This window comes from Triticum aestivum, chromosome 5B (assembly GCF_018294505.1).
Source record: "Triticum aestivum cultivar Chinese Spring chromosome 5B, IWGSC CS RefSeq v2.1, whole genome shotgun sequence".
Classification (NCBI taxonomy): Eukaryota; Viridiplantae; Streptophyta; class Magnoliopsida; order Poales; family Poaceae; genus Triticum; species Triticum aestivum.
Window position 1 is genome coordinate 342,004,416 of NC_057807.1, and position 20,945 is coordinate 342,025,360.

The following is a 20,945-nucleotide window of genomic DNA, read 5'->3' on the forward strand; positions in this document are numbered from 1 at the left end:
TACTATCACTGTCGATCGCGACCACGGACTTTGACAACCCTGCGCAGCTAGCCAGTTAGGCTCTCTCGGCCGTCCTATCTGAAGGCGTCTTGCTTATAACTATGGTCGATACCCCATTGCTAGCTGCATTGCATCCCTCTGGCTGGCTCCGAGGGCAAAGGATGGGTTTGAATAGATTGATGGATTGCACGATACCTTGCTTGATCTTTCTTGCTGCGAGTCTACTACATGTACATGTGCACTCCGATGCTGATTCCTTAGGTACGTCCACGGCTTTGCTCTCAGTATGAAGGGTTTTTTTTCCCTTGCCAAGTCCAAGATTAATTAAATTTTCATGGTTACTATAGTACTAGAAGGGTTGGGCGCGCTTTGCTGCGTCGTTGATATTGTTGAGATCCTTAAAAAGTTACTCATTTTGTTTTAAAATATAAGATGTATTACTTTTTTGAGAAGTCCAATCTCTTTAAGTTTGATCAAATTTATAAAGAAATATATCAAAATTCGTAATATCAAATTTGTGTTATTAGATTCATCATGAAATGAATTTTCATAATTTTTTGGCTTAATATTGTGGATGTCGATATTTTTGGCTATAAAGTTGGTCAAAGTTAAAGAAATTTGACTTTCCAAAGAGCTAATACTCCTTGTATTTTGAAACTGATGGAATATTTAGTTTGACGGATGGGGAATACGATGGTGTGTGTTTTATTTTTATTTATAATGCGGTTATTTGTGGGCCTTTCATGGTATGATTCTATATATGCGCTAATCAACTCATACTTTTATGGGTAAATTTCTGCATCGGTGCCTACATGTACTATATTGGTGCTATAGTATCATCGCATGGTGGCACTTCTTTTTTCTAGGTGGTAAGAGGGTGCACGGGGTTGATATGTTTTTCTAGCCGGTTGGTGTTGATTAATTAAAAAAATCATTGGGCCGATCAAAATCGTAAACCAAATTCAAAATTAAATATCTTAATCAAATAAAAGAGCTGGGAATATAATGAATTAAAATAATTAAATGTGAGAATTCCTTGAAATTATTGACCCGGTCAAAACCAGGTGACCAAGTTCTAAACTGAAGATTTCAATTAATTGCAAACATTAGGAAGCATAGTGTATAGTATAAAAGAATTGAATGAGAGTTTTGAGAAATTGTTGACTTGGTCAAAATCGGGTAACCCAATTTCAATTGGATACCTCAATTGATTGTGAGGCCTTTTACCACTAGGGAGCTTAGTAATATAGTAAATAGTTGGATGCAATAAACAAAATTCAAATGATACCATTTTTTTTATAAAGAAGGGGCCAATCCCGGCTTATGGTGAAAGCTTCAGCGTCTTGTTCTGGAGTTTGGATGGAACTCCAATCATACTGAATACAACAAAAAATACAAGGAGTTTTGAACAAATTAGCATAAAGGCTTCCTATACCCCTTCTAGGCTTCTCGATAGCGTCTAATCCGCAAGTCCACTTCTTTTATTACTTTCAAATGTATGTGCGAAAATTTGCATGGGCGTGTAGGTGCGGGGGCACGGACCTTTCAAGTTCTGCCCGGCCGCTCAATTGCCTCGCAATTTATGAAGTAGTTGTATCACCAACAAGAGCATAATAAGTTTTAAGTTTTAATCATTAAAACTTATGAGTTTCAACTGAAACTAGTGATTTTCTCACTCATTTTTACTAAGTTTCATAGATAAAATTTTAAGGTATTTTTTTATCGGTCGTAGCCACAACAATCATGATTTTATCAGCCGGTCGTACTGAGTTTTAAGAGTTGAAACTTAACATTTATTTTTAAAATTCATCAAAACATATTCAAAATGGATTTTATTTGAAAGCCTCATCACGATAAACATGAATATGAAAATAGAACTTAATTTGGACTTTACGTTTAAAACATATAAAAGTTTAAAAATCGAAAGCCAAAAATAAAAGCACGCACAAGGGACTCGGTGCCCCCACACTTGTACCGCCCACTGCTTTGTTAAGCCCAACCCGCGCCCCAAGGTATGATCAAGTTTAGATCAAAGCGGTGGGCAGTACAAATTACAAACTTGACATAATGAAAAATTGCACTTAAGTCCATGAGAGGACCCCAAACAGAGATGAAAGATCACAATTGGGTCTGAATCTTCTCTCGAATGAAAACAATCTCTCGGCGCCTGGGACAGAACCACTTGGTCCGACAAGACCTCCCTATAACCAGGGACGGACGCACGTTGATGGTTGTGGGGGCAGCTGCCCCCACTCGATTTTTGTTCGTACAGTTGGATCGATCCTGTCAAGCTACGTGTGCCCCCACTTGGCCCATTACTTTGCCCCCGCTCAGCCCAATTTCTTGTTTACTTTCAAAAGCCCACATATATATATTCTGAATCTGTAGAAGGCTAGTAGCGGGTGATCTATTCTGCGGCAAATAGTCGCCAGTTCGCACAGACCTTGCCCGATTGGGCCGGCCATTTTGTTTCAAACCGTTAGCGTATGGTCAGGCGCAAAAACTCTGAAAAGAAAATGTGTGCGAGCCAGGATTCGATCCGGAGTGCTGCTGCAGAATACGGAGCATCGCTGCCAGTCGAGCTGACTAACTGGTTGTGAAACATGGGTAGCGGTAAAATATAAATAACAAACGAGAAGCAGCGTAACTCAACATTACTCAAAGAAATTAAGAAACACATACAATTTATTAACTTCCTTTTCCTTTTGGAAATGCGAGTATTTTTTTGAAAGCACGAAACAATCTTTGAAACAATTGGAACAAATTTGAAAAACGAGAACAAAAAATTGAAATTCTGAACAAAAAACATACGGAATTTGAACCTCCAAACTTTTTTGAAAACACGAACAAATTTATAAATTTCGAACATTCTTAAATGAAAAGATATGAAATTCTAAACCTTTTTGCAAAATACAAACAAAATTTCAAATTCAGAACATATTTTATGAAAATGTGACCAATTTTCGTAAATGCAAACAAAATTTTGAAACTCCGGAACAGCTTTGAATTTGTGAACAACATTTGGAACATTTTTTTGAAATTTCCATACATTTTTGCATTTGCAAACAAAATTTAAACATGTGAACAGTTTTTGTATTTGTGAACAAATTTTGGAAATGGGAACTTTTTTTGAAACAAAATGATTTTTGTTTTGTGAATAAACCATTAATAGGTGAACAGTTTCTGAAACGATGCAAACAATTTTTTAAAGCACGAACAATTTTTGAATGTTGAGAACAAATTTTGAAATGGAGAACAAATTTGGAAGCTCGACCAATTTTTTAAAGCACGAACAATTTTTGAATGTTGAGAACAAATTTTGAAATGGAGAACAAATTTGGAAGCTTGACCAATTTTTGAAAGCACGAACAATTTTTGAATGTTGAGAACAAATTTTGAAATGGAGAACAAATTTTGAAATGGAGAACAAATTTGGAAGCTTGAACAATTTTTGAAAGCACGAACATTTTTTGAATGTTGAGAACAAATTTTGAAATGGAGAACAAATTTGAAAGCGCGAACAATTTTTGAAAGCACGAACAATTTTTGAATGTTGAGAACAAATTTCGAAATAGAGAACAAATTTAGAAGCGCGAACAATTTTTTAAAGTACAAACAATTTTTGAATGTTGAGAACAAATTTTGAAATGGAGAAAAAATTTGGAAGCGCGAATTTGAAATGGGAAGATTTTTTGAAACTCCCAAACATAATTTGAAATGTGAACAAAAAGAAAAAAAAGAAGAAAAAGGAATTGAAAGATGAAATAAAGAAACAGAAAAACAAAGAAAGAAAAAGAAAAAAACAGGAAAAATAACAAAGAAAAAGCAAACAGAAAAAACCAGTGAAAACCCGGTTCAAGAACCTTCTAGAAGGTTCCCAAAACCGTTCAGGAACCCTACAGAAGGTTCCCAAAACCGGACGCTGCAGCGCTAGCGCTACCTCGTAACTGGGCCGGCCCATCTAGATCGCTATCGCTAGCTCTCTCTGTGCGAAGCCTCGACAAGTCGACGCAGCGAGCATCCAATAGGATTTTCCGCTAGTAGCCACCAACAACCAAGAAACAGTCTACGCTGCGAGCCAGAACCTACGGTTGCATTATTCGATCGATTAGTGCGGCCTTAGTCCACGCACGCACGTAGTGACTGAAAGTAAAAACGCATGATACGGCATCCACCCCGAAATTGTCGTTCAGGCGATCGCGGCATCACGCAGTCACCGGCTCGCCGTCGCCCATTTCTCGCCCTTGCACGTCGCCGCCGCAACACGGACTCATCACCAATTATGCAATTCTACCGTTCTAATTGACATCAAGTAAGCCGTATATATATACTACGTAGATCATTAGGATTCTTTCTTTTCAATCTTTTTTGTTCGTTTGCAGTTTCTATGTACAAACCATGTTAGTATAATCAATTTATGTGTATAATTTTCAGGTTTAGATGACTAGGTCAGTTCAAACAATTTTCTCGTAAGATGTAAATTTCAGTTCCAAATTTAGTCTAGACTGACACACTCAAAATTTCATTCGAGTAATACATTCTTCTTAGTTTTCAGCACACTTCAACTTCATGTATGATGTTCAACCTGACAATTCATTTAATGTTTTGCGTTTTAGCACTTAAAAGCTACTGGGAATGTAATGGAGAGGTTATTCCAAAAACCAACAATCTCAAAGATGCCTGAAAACTAGTTGATTTGAACAAGCTTCCAATGCATCCATCTAAAAGGAAGAGGACTCACAAACAGAAAGGAAGAGGATAGCATATTACAATCTCAGTCGACACGAGGATATAAGAAGAAAGTATTTGATGTGAGGGCCTCATCAGCGTCGTCCTAAAAAGTTGAAGCCAGGGACAATTGTGAAGATCAATCGACATTTTAGTGCTAATTGGTATGAACCATAGTCGTATTTGCTTTGTCGAAAAAGAATTGCAAAAAAAAAAAACTAATGTGATAGTTAAACGTTTTCATGAGGTGAAAACCATAGTGGGATGAAATGAAAGGTAATGTGCTAAAGCTCTTTTTCATCTTTATAAAGGCATTCTTCAATGTTTTCATTCTGCCTCCATTTGACAACGATTTTTTTTCTTCAGGTTGTAGGTTGGATTGTTAAACAATGTGTCAATGTTCTCTTTCGCAACATCGGAACAAGATATTGAAATACTCATGTAAGTCATTTTATTTCAAATTGTTATTTTTTTTTCAATTTGCATTGAATGTGGTTATCTCATGAAGAATGAATTGATTTTGCCGAGGTTTTAGTTTATATGAAGAATTGGTTTGTTAATTCATGAATATGACCATATATTTTTGCCCCCTCTTAACTTTTTCCCTGGGTCCGCCCCTGCCTATAACTGCATTGCCATGGACTCTACCCTGAAGCACATGAAGCACACTATCTCGCTCTGGCATACGTACGCTGTTTAATTCAACACTAAATTGATAACCATTACAATCTCGTGTCAGGCCTTTTTTGTCAGAAATTGTGAGATATATTCAGCTCAATAAATCAGAGTCTAATTCATTTATCGACTTCTAGCAATTCACAGAGTACGTATTCGAAAGAATTTTTTACAGAAGTTAGAAAAATGAAAAGTTCACCAGAGCCTCCTGAGAAAGTACAAAAATAATCAGAAGGAAACTGGGATCAGCTCACTACAGCCCAAGATTTGATCCATTTCTTGCTCCACCCGCGTTCCATTGATTTTTACCTAACATGTTTCCCCATCCGTGCAGATGAAGGATTCATCAGCATAGATTGCGGGCTTCCAAGTGGATCCAGCTACCTGGACGAGAAAACAGGTCTTAACTACACTTCAGACAATGGGTACATAAACATGGGAGAGAACCACAACATCTCTGCAGAGTACAATGCGCATGAACTGCTCAGGTCAAGTTTGAACCTGAGAAGCTTCCCCAATGGAGGCCGGAACTGCTACACCTTATCTCCTGCCACGGCAGGCCTCAAGTACCTCGTGAGAGTAACGTTCTTGCACGGGAATTATGATGGCACTTCTGCTTCGGTACAACCCCCTAAACACATCAACGGATAAGATCTCTCGATACCTCTTCATAATAAAAGGTAGGATGGTCTTTTTATATAGTATATTTTTTTAGAAAGAATAGTCTTTTTGCAAAATACAATTCTGTACACAGCCGCGTACCTTAAAGGTTAACTGGGCCGGCCCAGCAGCGAACACTCTCTCTCTCTGTAGTAGTGAAACAGGTATAGTGGAAAATCCAAAAATAGGATTCGAACACAAGACCTTCTGCTTTGACCGAAACAGCCTAACCACTTGATCAAGCAAGCTTACTATTGGCTAACTCGCAGCGCGGCTTAGAGAACTATTGCCACCATCCAGGATTTCAAGGGCAACCAGGCTCTCTGAGGCGTTGCAACGAGCCAGCATGCAGGAGCGATGGCTGGATTAATTAATTATAAGTAATATAAGCGATGAGAGTAGCTTTTTGGCACATGGGAGCGCATGCTCCTCGTTTTGAAAATGTGTTTTAAACATATTTTAAAATGTTAAAAAAATTCCAAACAAAAACCTGAGGCGCACATCTCGATATTGTACATGCGCACAAAGTCATTTCACGAAAAACCATCAGCTTGTGTGCCGTGTGTGAAAAAAACAAAATCCGGTGTTAAAAAATAATTTTCACAAGACATCATTTTGTATTTTTTACACAAGCCACAAAAAGTTTTGATTTTCTCCGAAACTTGGCGTGTACACATATAATGTCGAGATGTATGCGCCATATTTTTGTTTCAGTTTTTTTCGCACTTTGAAATATTTTTTTTGCGTGCAGAAGCGATGTCCTATATTAGAGGACCAGCAGGCGCCCGACAGCAAACAAATGTCAAATAAGGTTTTCTCCCAGCAAACACCCTATATTAGAGGGTTTGTAAGGTTTTCTCCCAGCAGGCACCCGACAGCAGAGATGACATCGCTAGTTGGACCAGGGCTTAAGCATTTTTTTTCTATTTTTACGTTTTTGTTTTTCTTGGTAGTTTATTTCTCTCCTTTTAAAACTTTGTTACTCTTTTTGAAATATGTTCAAAAAGTTGAAAACAATGTTCTTGTTTTCAAATATTCTTTACAATTTTAAAAAGTGTTCTGGAATTTCAAAAATGATCATGCTTTTTATAGTTTCCATTCAGAAATTCAAGAAATGTTTGCGTTTTAATAAAAGTTCATAGATTTTAAAATGGACGTAGTTTTCTACTCGTGTACAAAATTTTCATCAATTATTCAGAGTTTGTTAATAATTTTGGAAAATCTGTTCAACCTTGCAAAAGTTTCACACGCAATTTGTTCATGTTGATTGATAATGACAGAAATTGCAATTAACATACAAATTAGAAAAAACTACATGCTCATGGATGCACCCCAACTGGTGGTTATTTTGATATATGAATAAGTGACCCCAACTTCTTGCAGCAGCCTGACATGAATATCGGGTTTGAATGACTTCAGATAAAGTTTACACGTTGCGACACATCTAGCCATTTATCTGTCCTTTTTGACTGAGAAAACTTCAAAAAAATGCAAAATTTATCAAAATTCAAATAACTTGCCGTGATGCCTTGAATTGGTCATAGAAACTTGTGGGGAAAAATGGGGTCATTTGACAGATGTCGAAAAACAACATGCTTTCAAACGGACCCTTCTGGTCTCTACTCGAACACCCTTTGTTGAACATGTTATATTTTTTGACATGCTTCTAACGACCCAAACTGTTGCAAGATGGTGGGCAATGCCCATCATAGGCATTCATGTCAAGGTTGAATGATTATTGACACCGTATGCAAGTTGCGACGCTGACCATTTATCAGTCTTTTTTAACCGAAAAACTCCAAAATATGCAAAATTTATCGAAAACCAAAATAACTTGGCATGGTGACTTGAATTGGTCATACAAGACCGTCAAAAAAAATGAGTTCATTTCAAGGATGTCTAGAAACAACTTGCTCTCTGACAAAACCTTCTGGCAAACCCGAATACCCTCCGTTGAACATGCTCTCAGACGAAGCATTCTGTTCTACCTGGACACCCTACATTGCTACACTGAACATGGTCTATTTTTGAACATTTTCGAAATGGCTCCAACTTTTACGAGCAGGTTGGCATGCCTTGGTAGGCATCCATCCATGTTTGAACGATTTTTGACATGTCTGGCCATTTATTGGCCTTTTCTACCAAGAAACTCGAGAAAATGCAAAATTAATTGAAAAGAACGTGCTTCCAAACAGGACCTTTTGGGCTTTTAACATGCTTTCAAATTTTTGTTTGCGCTTTTAAGAAAACATTTGTGTTTTGGCATTCTGAGGAATTTTGAAAGGCACGAACATAAAAAAAATTGTACACATTTTTAAAATGCTAATATTATGAACAAAATTTTAAAAAGTGAACAAAATTTTGAAAGAATGAGCAGTTTTTGGAAAAGAAAAATAAAATTAAAACAAAAAATGAAAAAGAAACAAATAGCAAATTAAAAGTAAAAATAATAGTGGGAAAAAGAGTGGTTCTCTAAGTAAACCGGTCGCTGATGGATGGTTCTTATAGTCCGCATTACCTAGTTAGATACGGAAGCCTTTCAGGTCGTGTGGCTAGCGACAAGTGGTCAGAAGTGGGAGTTACATTGTTTGATCTCATGCACATTCTTTTTCAAGTGAATTCTTTCCTATTTCCGCGCGCGACAATGGGGTGGCTCAGTCAGGCGGCCTTCTATGCATGGAGCCGTCTATTTGACGTGACTCCCCGAACCCGTACGGAATTTCCTATTTGCCACATGTTGTGGCAAAAAACCGCGCAATCACACACACAATAGTTGAATGGGCCGGCCCATCTGAGCGTTCGAGCCACAATATGGTGAATCTTCTGGAAGGTTCCTGGCTTGTTTTGGGAACTATCTAAAAGGTTCCTAAACCGATTTGTCGTATTTTGTCAGCTATAATTTTGTTTCTATTTTTCGCATTTTTGTTTCTTTTCTGATTTTATGTTTCCTTTGGAATTTGCTCATGTGAACACTTAAAAAAAATCATGATTTTGATTTTTGTTCTCATTTTTTAATGTGTTCGTAATTTCAAAATGTGCTCCAAATTTTAGTGTTGTCATTTTCAAATATTTTTCACAGATTTAGAAAAAAAACATGCATTAAAAAAAGTTCATGGATTTCAAAAAATATTCGTGTTTTCAATTTTGTTCTGGAATTTCGAAAATGTTTATGTTTTCAAATAACAATCACAGAATCTAAAAAGTATTCGTTATTAAAAAATTCACAATTTTCAGTGAAGAGTTCGAAAATTAAATGTGCCGCTTCTAAATGTTTATAAAATGCGTGCGCTTGTTCACGTATTAGGTAGGTGGCTGGTCGAGTGGCTAGCAGCACTGTTCCACAATGCTTTGGTCGTGAGTTCGAATCCCTTGCTGCGCGTATCCTACTTTTGTGATTTTGAGTTACGCCGCTCGGTTCCTGTTAGTGGGCCGGGCTAGTATCGGATCCTCTACGGAAACATACCGTTTATACGTCCAGAGTGGGTATAATTTGTGAAATGACCCTATTGTTTTTTATACGTTTTGTTGGTCGTGAGTTCGAATCCCTTGCTGCGCGTATCCTATTTTTGTGATTTTGAGTTACGCCGCTCGGTTCCTGTTAGTGGGCCGGGCTAGTATCGGATCCTCTACGGAAACATACCGTGTATACGTCCAGAGTGGGTATAATTTGTGAAATGACCCTATTGTTTTTTATACGTTTTGTGAGGGGGTTGTACCGAAGCGGAACTCATATGATGGTAAGGAGCGTGACCTCGTCAGGTCGCCACTGATGTTTGATCTCTACATGGGGCTTCATTTCTGGGACCGGATCAGCGTCAGCAGCACTACAACGATGTACTCCCTCCGTTCTGAATTACTTGTCGCTCAAGTGGACGTATCTAACACTATTTTAGTGTTAGATACATCCATTTGAGCGACAAGTAATTCGGAACGGAGGAAGTACGTCGCAGAGGCAATCTTTGTGGCTGAGGTGAGCTCAATATCCGTTTGCTTGATAGACATTCACAGTGGGACTGCCTTTGTGTCGTCGCTGGAGATGAGGCAGATGAAAAGCTCATTGTACCCAGTAGCCATGCAAAATCAGTCCATCGCGCTCCAGGAACGGCGTAGCCTTGGTGCAAGCAGCCTAGTCAGGTAATTAAGTTCAGAGAGTAATATATTTTCTAGTAACTACTCCCTCGGTAACAAAATGTAAGATGTTTTTTATGCCCTATACAAAACCAAAAAAAAGTCTTACATTTTGGTACAAAGGCAATATAGAGTAACAATACCTGTAAATAAGATGAAGAACAGTGAACTGCACTGTATCTTTCCAAACATTGTATTACTTGGGTCTTTCATTCATATCTACTAACAACAATAATTCTCCGCTGATTTCTTCTACATGACAATTAAGTGGTCACGAGACTTAGATTGAGCCAAAATTCAATACATGGGCATGCTGAATAAGATTAACACACCTGTTAGCTCATCTGTATAAGTCTGAGGATCATATTATAAAAATGTAAATCTTAAGCTTACAATCCAGGCAAAGAATTTGATAAAGTTTACTAACCTGCATGCAGTTTACTCAATGATGAAACATTAGCATATACAAAACCACTAAACACAGTTTACATACAAACTTTTAGGAAGTGTGGTTCACATCAATTGCAGAAATAGTGCACAACAAGAAAATAAGTACAAAGTTGCTACTTCATAACCAGTGAAAACATAATAATTTACATAAATACATAAAGATATACACAAGCATATTAACTCAGTTTTTACTTTCGCAGGTGTCCGGATGATACCTACGATCGTTTGTGGTGGCCATCAAACGGTACCTCACGGTGGCTGAATCTATCGACAACAAGTGAAATTAAACGTTATTTAACTGATACAGCTGAGGTGCCAATTAGAGTGCTCCAAACTGCCGTCACCTCGCTTACCACCTCCATCCCTCTCAACTTGTCGTGGGCAGTTCCTTCTGCCTGGCCGGCCATGGCACCGCCTGGGTACTACCTCAATTTGTATTATACTGATTTCCAGAATCAGAGCAGGCGGGAATTTGATATATATTACAATGGCTTCCTGTGGGAGACAAATAATCGGCCGGTCAGCCCAACCTATCTCTTTGCAGACTATACAGCTGCCACAGCTCTATTCACTGATGCCAGCGGTTTCTACAATGTCTCCATAATCGCTACCAACACCTCTGTGCTCCCTCCCATACTAAGTGCATACAAGATATACTATCTCATCCAGCATGATGATACCGCAACCGATACACAAGATGGTACGTCCAGATTCCGATCTCCCTCGGTTCCAGCCAACGGAGAAGAGTTCTCTGCATAATTGTGAAGTCATGATTTGCCATTTTCACATGTGTTAAGAGAAAATGATAAATACGAAGATGCAAAGAGAAACAGCTAAGACCTATTCTGAATTAAAAAAAAGGCAAGAAATTTAGGATAATGTCTGGTTCACCATAGGGTCCTACAGATGATACACTTCACACCATTCCAAATATTGAGACGTAAAGTCATTTGTGCAAACACGAACACGGCAGGTATCCAGTACAAAAGCCAATTTTGGGCACAAAGCAACTTTTGGCTAGGTATCGGATCAACACTTACTTTCTTACAAATAAGTTCTAGATGTAGTTCATGGTGTGTGGTGCCATTCTTTAAAATTAAACTTCAAATTAACAGTGTGTTAGAAGACAAGACAAGTTTGCTCAGAACACATCTACCTTTCATTTAATTTTCCTATCCTTTTTATTTATAACTTGTCAGAATTTTCTTACCTTTTCTACTCTTTATATAGATTATGTTGAATAAACGTAAACTTGAAACACTAAATGTATAAGGCTAGTAATTTTCAGAATTTTCATGCTGATTTGGTACTTAAACTAAATCTTTGCACTTCTGTACCAGATACCTATGCAACATTCAGCTTCTTGAACTTCTCACTTGTTTCTCTTCATTGCAAATGATTTTCCATCCTAACTAGCTGCACATAACTATATGTACTTCATGTGTTCATTCACAACTTTTCCAATGCTATTTGGTAAAGGATGGGGACATGTATCTCTACTCGGGAATAGTAATTGCATTTGCCCCTACCGATTTCCAAGTTTATCAATTACTTTAATCAGGACCCTGTAGCCCTTCTTTCAAGGGGTTACAACCAGCACCATCTCTGCATTTCATGTGTACTTCATACAACAATCATATATACTGCTAATACTTCACACATCATGTGTATATTCATTGTAATTTCAGACTGGTTTTAATTCTGAAATCTGAATAGGTAAAGAAATCTTTAAACTGAAGAAGAAAAGGAGAAACATCACAGATAACTCACATAGGAATACCAGATTGTAGTATGCATTGCAAATTAATAACTTCTTTTCAGTTCATAAGGTTAATAGGGTTGTCCCTAATTATACTATTGTAGTATATGCTAATTTCATGCTTTCTTCTATCATTTTTATTCTACTTAGTTGAAGCAATGATGAATATCAAAAGTGAATACCAAGTTGAGAAGAACTGGATGGGTGACCCATGTTTACCCGAAAAATATACATGGATTGGATTGACATGTAGAGGTGATGGAGTGACATCAAGAGTAAAAAGTTTGTAAGTCTATGGTTAATTTTGCTCATACTACTTTCGAATTAATAAAGCTGGCACTGAATTTTGGTTCCAAGTGTGTGAGATTATCCAGATTTAAACCCTAACTCTAAATCATCCAGCGGATTAATTATTGTTTTTCCAACATAGTAGCACTAACAGAGCACATCATTTTTTCAGGGACATGTCCAACAGTGATTTGCAAGGTGCAATATCTGAACAATTTTCTTTTTTGAAATCACTCCAATACTTGTGAGTATAATTTTATAAAAGTTTGTTTTCTTAGTTAATAGCTCAAAATTCTGCTAGTAAGTGGTATGTTTTCAAAATCTATTTCAGGAATTTGTCATTCAATAATTTATATGGACCAGTGCCTGATTCTTTGACAAACTTATTGTCCCTTCGTGTCCTGTAAGTCCTATACTTTGGCAGTTTATGAAACAAGGCAGTCATATAGATTGATAGGGGATGATTTGTTGTCTTTTTTTTCTGCAGCGATCTATCAGGGAATCATCTTGATGGTCCAATTCCTGAAGCTTTATGCATGGCACGCTCACTTACTTTAAGGTTTGGATCTCTTTCTTCTCTTTGATTTTGCTCCATAGATGCTGATACAATTTTAAAGCAGACCTCCTTGAGACCGACTTGTAAGAATTGGAATGCAACATCTACAGATTTAGGGTGGAATAAAAAGCAACATATTAAGTGTTTATTTTTAGACTCGATGTCTAGTAAATCAACCTCTGGAACATCCATATATGCCTTCATCCAATTCATTAGAGAATTTTTTTATGTAATTTTAGGTATGACACCATAAATGGAGATCCATGCAATGGAAAATCACCACATAAGGAAAACACCCTCCTCATAACTGTCGTAGCAGTACCCGTGGTGATAATGGCATTGCTGGCATGTACATTGACAGTGTTTTGTTTCTGCAGAAAGCAAGGTAGATATATGTCCTGTTAATTCTTACAAATTTGGTTTATTTCAAGATATGAGTTCTAATGATTTCAACCTTTTCCCTTTGCTGCAACAAATGATCTATCAAGATACAGTTCCAAGTGTGCTACTGGGATGTGTTGATCTGCCAGGTCCCAAAAGTCAAGAAAACTGTAAAGGTCACATACACACATCCGACAGCCGTGAATTCACATAAGCAGAGTTGGTTGCAATAACAAACAATTTTTCCGCATGCATTGGTGAAGGAGGTTATGGACCTGTCTTCCATGGCCAATTAAAAGATGGTACTCAGGTTGCTGTCAAGATGCATTCTCCAACATCAGCAACAGGAAAAGGAATGGAAGAGTTTTTAGCTGAGGTATTTAATTTGAATCTATAGAGTATGACAGGCAATTTTTATAAGTATGCATTCCATGCAGAATATAGATTCAATTGTCCAAGGATTTTTCATGTTATTCGTAGTATACTGAAAAGATTTGTGAAATTACGGGTATATGAAGTTTGTAGATCATTAGGTAAGATAAAATAACAGGTGGAACTAATAAATGCATATCAATATTGTAACTTGCAAGGTGAAAGGGATAACGATTCCATCACTTCCATACATATATCATTTTGAAACTGACTTTCAGAACTAAAAACACTTCTGCAGGGTCTCAGACTCTAAATTTATTTTATTTTATTTTGTAGGTTGGGAGCTTAACAACCGTGCACCATAGGTATCTCGTTGTGCTGGTTGGCTACTGCACTGACAAGGACCATTTAGCTCTAATTTATGAGTACATGCCTAATGGAAGTCTTTATGATAACATACGAGGTTCGTAATTTGCAAATTCCAAAATTATAATGCCGGACTTCCTTGCAAAATCCCTTTCCTGAAGAAAAAAAAACTATGATTAGTAGTACTATGTATCATTGTTCTTTAGAGATCATGCAATGTACAAAACTATTTACATGATTTTAAGCCTTCATTAAATGCATCTTGTGTCACTCACTTTGCAACCGCATCCGATAAATTGTTAGCTTTTACAACTTCAATTGTGATACTTCAGGCAGAAATGCAATTGTTCAGACACTGGGATGGCATGATCGAGCACGGATTGCACTTGAAGCTGCTCAAGGTGTACTCTGGAGGAAACACTGCATTTCTTGATTTTGCCAGTTAAATGCACAAGCAATATATGATAACATGTACTATCTTACATAGGTTTGGACTACTTGCACACGGGATGCGTATTACCAATAACTCATAGAGACTTGAAGGCGCACAACATTCTTCTAGGACATGACATGGTTGCTAAGATCTCAGATTTTGGATTGTCCAAGTCATACATCAATGTGGCACAAAGTCACATATCTGTGACAGCTGCAGGAACTCTAGGCTACATCGATCCAGAGTTTGTTTTCATACCTATTCTCTTAGAATCATGTAAAAGTTATTAGGAAGTAAAAAACACTTCACTATAAAAAAAGGTGCATTGAATTATATTATTTTTTACTAAAATAAAGGCCTCATATTAGGCAATCAGGCCTTTGTAATGAACCCATGCATATGTAAGCGTCTTCGATTTAAACACCAAATTAATATTAGAAGTTCCCACCAAAATTAGTTGTGCCTCGCGATTTACTATAGCTGTGTACGAAATATCTAAGTTCAGACTCATTGAATGTTATGAGTAACAAAAATGTGGAAAATCCGACAAATGGCACATTAAATGAAAAAGAAAAACATACATACTAGTACATCGTAAAATAAAAATAAAAGATTGTGCATATTTGGTGCCTAAACTAGAAGTAGATTGCAGCTGCACAGCAAAGGGTGATTGCATATGAATCCTGCTAACCAGGCATTGTTGGCCTATGTGTGCATTGCTTCATTTCTACTTAACTTCATAAAATTCAAATGGTTTTCACAGAACGAACTAACCAGGCACATTGGCCCAACTGCTCTTATCTAGGTACTGTGTTAGCGGCAGGCTCACCACAAGCAGTGATGTCTTCAGCTTTGGAGTGGTTTTACTAGAGATTGTCACAGGTGAACCTCCAATCTTGCCGACCCCTGTGCATATTGTGCAGCGTGTAAAGGAGAAGGTTATCATGGGCGATATTGAGGCAATTGTTGATCGAGGACTTCACTGTCAATATGACTTCAGTTCTATTTGGAAGGTTGTGGACATGGCCCTGCTTTGCACAAGAGAGGTATCCAGTGAGAGGCCAACAATGAGTATGGTGGTGGCTCAGCTAAAGGACGCTCTAGCACTGGAAGAATCACGTGTAAGTTCAAGCACCATTAGCCAAGTCGGTTCTAATGTGGACCTGTCAATCAGCTGGGTAGCATCAGGAAGATGAAGCCTAAGTGATCCATTCTGAAATTACTCTTTAAATATTGGTGTATTCATGGACATTTGTGCCTGTCTAATGGAGTCCTAGACACGTACGCTACAACTTGAGAGATGTATCTGTGACATATAGCATATCATGCATTCTGTATCCTATAGAACTATGCAATGTCTGAAAGTTTAGCTTTCTAGGTGATGTCTTGAGAGTATTTCAAAGGTCAATCAGAAATACTACCTGAAAAACCTATAACAGGATGTCAGAATTGCCACTTCCAAGTTTGGAAGTTCTTCTGCAAACTGGAGCAATATGTAAAGCTTAAAAGATTACCCGGGTCTGTATTTTCTGTCACATCTCTCCAGCAGAATATCCTGTTGCATACATACCAAACTCTGTTCAGGAGCATCTACAAGCAAATGAAAGACAGCTCTCCAATGTTGATGACAAAAAACAAGACGAAATATGATGAATTCTCAGTTGCTAATACGAACAAGCACAAACCATTCGAACCTGCAATTCGCTATTCACAGCTAAAAACGCCAGGAATTCGATTGAGCCCGAGTTAGCCCATCTGGTGCGTAGCAATGCATAGCGAAATCATGCTGGAAAATAGTACAACTGCAACACATGGATATGGATCAAAATTTGAAGCATTCGATGAATCAGGTTGCGGTGTAACCTACCTCGACAAGGATACGCTACTGCAAACTGTGGCAGGAACTCGAAGCCTCGCCACCAGCACCAGATGGGGGAACATGGCCGCGGGGAATCGGAGGGGAGCTGGCTAATCTCGATGGCCACCTGAGGCTGTGTAGGGCGTGGGCCGCGCCGCCGCGGGGCGCGCACCGCTCACTCTGGCGACTCGCAAGTCAACGCCCAAGGAAGCGTTTTTTTTTCTGTTGCTGGCGCGGACTGCGCAGGAATGTTACGGAGAAAATATCGGATATATCCGGTGTTTCCTCGGAAATGGCTCCATTTACAAAAAAACTGAATTTAACTCTTTAAATTTCAAAAAATTGAAAAGAATACACATGTACATAGGGATGTATATTGAATGTTTGTAAAATTTAATGATGAAATAAGTTTTGACGTGAGCAGCCAAAAAAAATCATGTAAGGGCCCAGGATTTGAAGATTTAAAGAGTGTCTAATCAGAATTTCAAAGATTATTTTTTTATTACAGTGATATATCAGAATTGATCGTAACATGAAATTGCTTCATATTTTAGAAAACAGGCATAAGAAGTGTTGGGCTTTAAATTAATAGTAAAAGTCAACACAGCCAACATAACATAGTTGTAAACATACTCATATGATAAGTGACGAAGTTACAAATGAGCTACACACTACTTATAGAGTACATCAAGATTCAAGAGGGGCCATGAGTCCGTAAGCGCTGCAATTACGAATGAACTTTCCTATGGTAAGCATGAAGCTGCTTTCTTGAGCAAGACATTCTCGCGGCGTCATTGTCCTTCCTCTTCGTAAGAGGACACCATGGCTGCAAAAAAAAAGACACCATTTAAGCGCTGGGGACGACATGAGGCTAGCAAGAGGACATCACTGAGCGATCAGTTTTTTTTAATCACTAAAAAACTAGCGATCAATCTTTTTTTTTTTTTGAAAACTCACGCCACTTTATTGATTCATAACAATGTTCATAGGTACAAGTGCTGGGCCATGTGTATTTCCCAACCAAACATATCTACCATGACCTAAGTTACAAGCATACTTGACAAGATTTCATCAAGCAGCGATCACTGGTCTCATTTCATCCTAAACTTCATCAGGGCTGCACAGGGACTGAAAATAGCCTTGCCAGCCCGCATATGCGATTGTGTGACAGATTAGGCAGTTTGTTTCATCCCTCGTGTACAAAGCTAGAGGGTAAACTGAAAGCCATGTGCTCTTGCATGCGAGACAAGGCAAGTGGAGGCCGTTTCAATCCTTCCTTGATTAGTTTGGAAGGATGTTCATCAGAGAGAGGCATTTTGGTGGCCGAGCTACCTGAAGGCCGGTATCTCGTGACGTACAATATAGCCCCGCGATGTGTGCTGGCTTTTCTTATCGCATATATACGCCGGCGGTTAAGTTGAAATACGCTGGTGATATGGGGTGGGGTGCTACCATTTGTACGTGGGCTGGGGTACACGTTGCCGCGCATGAGCCTCATGTGCCTGCTGGGCTGGTTTGAAAATATCGCCCGTGAACCTGACGCCCTGGGAGTGAGTTGGGTTGGTGCGATATTAATTCTCTGGCTCGACGGGCCCATTTGCGGCTCCCGGTAGTTTAACTTCCAAGCGGTGGTCAGTTCACTGTCGCCATTCATCCCCTTCGCCTGGTGGCTGGGCAAGCGACGAATCGCCATGGATGGTCTCGAGTTCTTCTTTGAGGAAGCGGAATTAAGGTAAAAAACTAGCAAGTGTGCCAATTTATTTCTGTTGGTCTTGCTCTTTTGCTTCCAGAATTTGTATGTCGTGGGATTTTGATAGAATTTCTTTTTTGTCTTATTTTCTCTGCATCTTTGTTGGTGGATCTGATAGGATGACAAATACAGTTGACTTGCAGTTGGTCCCTAGGGTGGATGCGGTGGATATTTTGGGCGGCGGAGTCGCTACTGTGGAGTCCGTTGTTGCTTTCATCCATGAAGCTCGCGGGCGCTCAGCATTTGATCTCTTCTGATCCCATGTCCGGCAGTGGTGTCGAACTGCAATTCCAAGAGGAGGACGAGAAATCGAGAATGTCGGCTCGTACAATGGTACTAGTGTGAGATAGTCAAACGAGATGGCTCCTGAGAATATGACCAATGCAACAATGGGAGAAGATGGAGATGCGAAGGGTGTCGTCGTGGGCTCCTGCTGGACTCCGCGGTAAGAACCAAATACTCATGCAGAAAATTATTATTCTCATTTTTCATTGATTCTATTAGTCTATAATGTTCAGTCTTGCTCGACCAATGTTGGTCCTATAATTTTCAGTTAGTGGACGCCCCCTGCTAGGTCGCACTTTTAGTACTGAGAGTGATTCCGCAACATTTTTTCTTAAGAGATTGATCTATTTATGTCGGTCTGCACAAGTACAAAGTACATCGGTGGACATTTTTTGAAAAACATTTGCAGTATTTCAGATTGGCAGTGTGTCAGATGAGTTTTTTTTCCTGATGCCACTTATTCTAGAATTTTTAGTGTTGCTGGGACAAGCCTTGGTTCTATGATTTTCGTTACATTCTCCACTTGGTAGGTCATACTTTAAGATCACAAGTGATTTCACACCATTATATTTTTGGGATTGTTAAGTTCATGTCGGTCTGCGTCATATAGAAAACAATGCAGTGATCCGCTATATTTTGACACTACAGCATTAGGGTCGGCAAAAGCGTCAGATGAGAGGGATGTTGACCCAAGCAGAGTGCCTGCACTTGAGGCTTTGATGCGAGCTTACGCAGACAACAAGGCTGGTACTGTTGTTAATCCGGCAATCGGTACCAGTTTTGATTCAGTCGAAGAAGCATACGAGTTTTACAATTTACACTCGTGGGAGACGGGCTTTGGCGTGAGGTATGCGAAGAGCCGCCTCAACGTCCACCCAAAAAAGTGTTTGCAGAAAATTGTGTGTGCTTGTGTGGTGGCATATAAGCCCGGAGCATTCTCACAAGGTTGCGGCGCATGACATAGCATCACACATGCAACGGCCCTGGAGGGGGGGTCAGCATCTTGCAGCTTATCGATCAACATGTCCATCATCTTGATTCTGAAAGGGTTCCTTGGATCCATGGATCCGATAATCGAAAATTGTTTTTTTCAGCTATTTATGAAAATTCTGTCAGATTATTATCTCATGCTTTCTTTCAGTGAAAAAATCTGCAGGGAAAGCCATTCAAATCCAACAGCCGTTCGACAAGGTGTGGCTGCACTGCATTGATGTGGATTCTTAGGCCTGATGACAAAGGATGGTACATACGCGAACACAAATCAGAGCACAACCATGCAGTGGCGGAGCTTGGCCTAGAAATCTGGGCGGGCCGGCTGTAGGAAATTACTCTAGGGGTTGTGTTTCATTGGCCAAAAATACGTATATACTGCAGGAAAATCGTATGGGCTGGGCGGGCCACGGCCAATTCGGCCTTGCCGTAGCTCCGCCACTGCAACCATGCGCTTTCAGTTAACTGTATGGAGAAATTGTATTGGAAGTTGCACCGACACATAGATAGATATGCGAGAGACCCGGCGAAATAGCTGAGAGAGAACAACATAAGCCTAAGCAAGGTTTACAATGTTGTGGGGTTTTTTCTTTTTTGGATCAGTGAAGGAGGTGCCATTCATGAAAGGATCTTTGAAAACACTTTGTGGAAAACTTAATAGAGAACAGTTGAAAAATGATGCCACAAAAACCATAGAGGTGTTCAAAGCAATGCGGGCTGAAGATCCTAAGTACAAATATAGTGTACAGGTTGATGATGATGGCCGAGTAAAAATTCTGATGTGGACGACCGGGCGAAGCATTGAGCAGTTTAACTGTTTTGGTGATGCTACAAACATTTGGTATCACGTAGTCCCTCCGTCCGAAAATACTTGTCATTAAAATGGACAAAAATGAATGTATCTAAAACTAAAATACATCTAGATACATTCATTTTTATTCATTTTGATGACAAGCATTTCTGAATGAAAGGAGTACAAAACTAATCTGTATGACATGCTCTCACACTCAAAACGGCTCTCTGCCATGGCACATGTTGACAAAGTCAAAACCCATGTCGTTCGGATGAGTCTTTGCCAGGTGCGCCTGTGCCCGCGCAGACATCTGTGCACATGCTGCTGTGCCTACTATTATACATGGGCTGCCACTGTTCGATTTCTAGCAAATACGAGCACATTGCAACGGCCTCTACTGCAAATACAGTACCTACCTACCGGCTTGACATTGATCACGATGAGCGCAGACGGGTATGATAACGGCTTGCAGG

The 20,945-nt window shown here is 39.0% G+C and overlaps 2 long non-coding RNA genes and 1 pseudogene across 2 annotated transcripts; all 3 read left to right on the forward strand.

Annotated features, from left to right (window-relative positions):
- Positions 1-4,096: 4,096 nt before the first annotated feature.
- LOC123111757 (uncharacterized) lies at positions 4,097-6,942 on the forward strand. The gene is made up of 5 exons (XR_006454705.1): positions 4,097-4,312; positions 4,617-5,004; positions 5,095-5,169; positions 5,738-6,083; positions 6,815-6,942. It is a non-coding gene; the product is annotated as an uncharacterized lncRNA (long non-coding RNA).
- A 3,157-nt stretch (positions 6,943-10,099) lies between these two features.
- Positions 10,100-15,992, forward strand: LOC123114775 (probable leucine-rich repeat receptor-like protein kinase At2g28990; annotated as a pseudogene).
- A 2,179-nt stretch (positions 15,993-18,171) lies between these two features.
- Positions 18,172-20,337, forward strand: LOC123116087 (uncharacterized). The gene is made up of 3 exons (XR_006456923.1): positions 18,172-18,386; positions 18,537-18,849; positions 19,338-20,337. It is a non-coding gene; the product is annotated as an uncharacterized lncRNA (long non-coding RNA).
- The last annotated feature ends 608 nt before the right edge of the window (positions 20,338-20,945 follow it).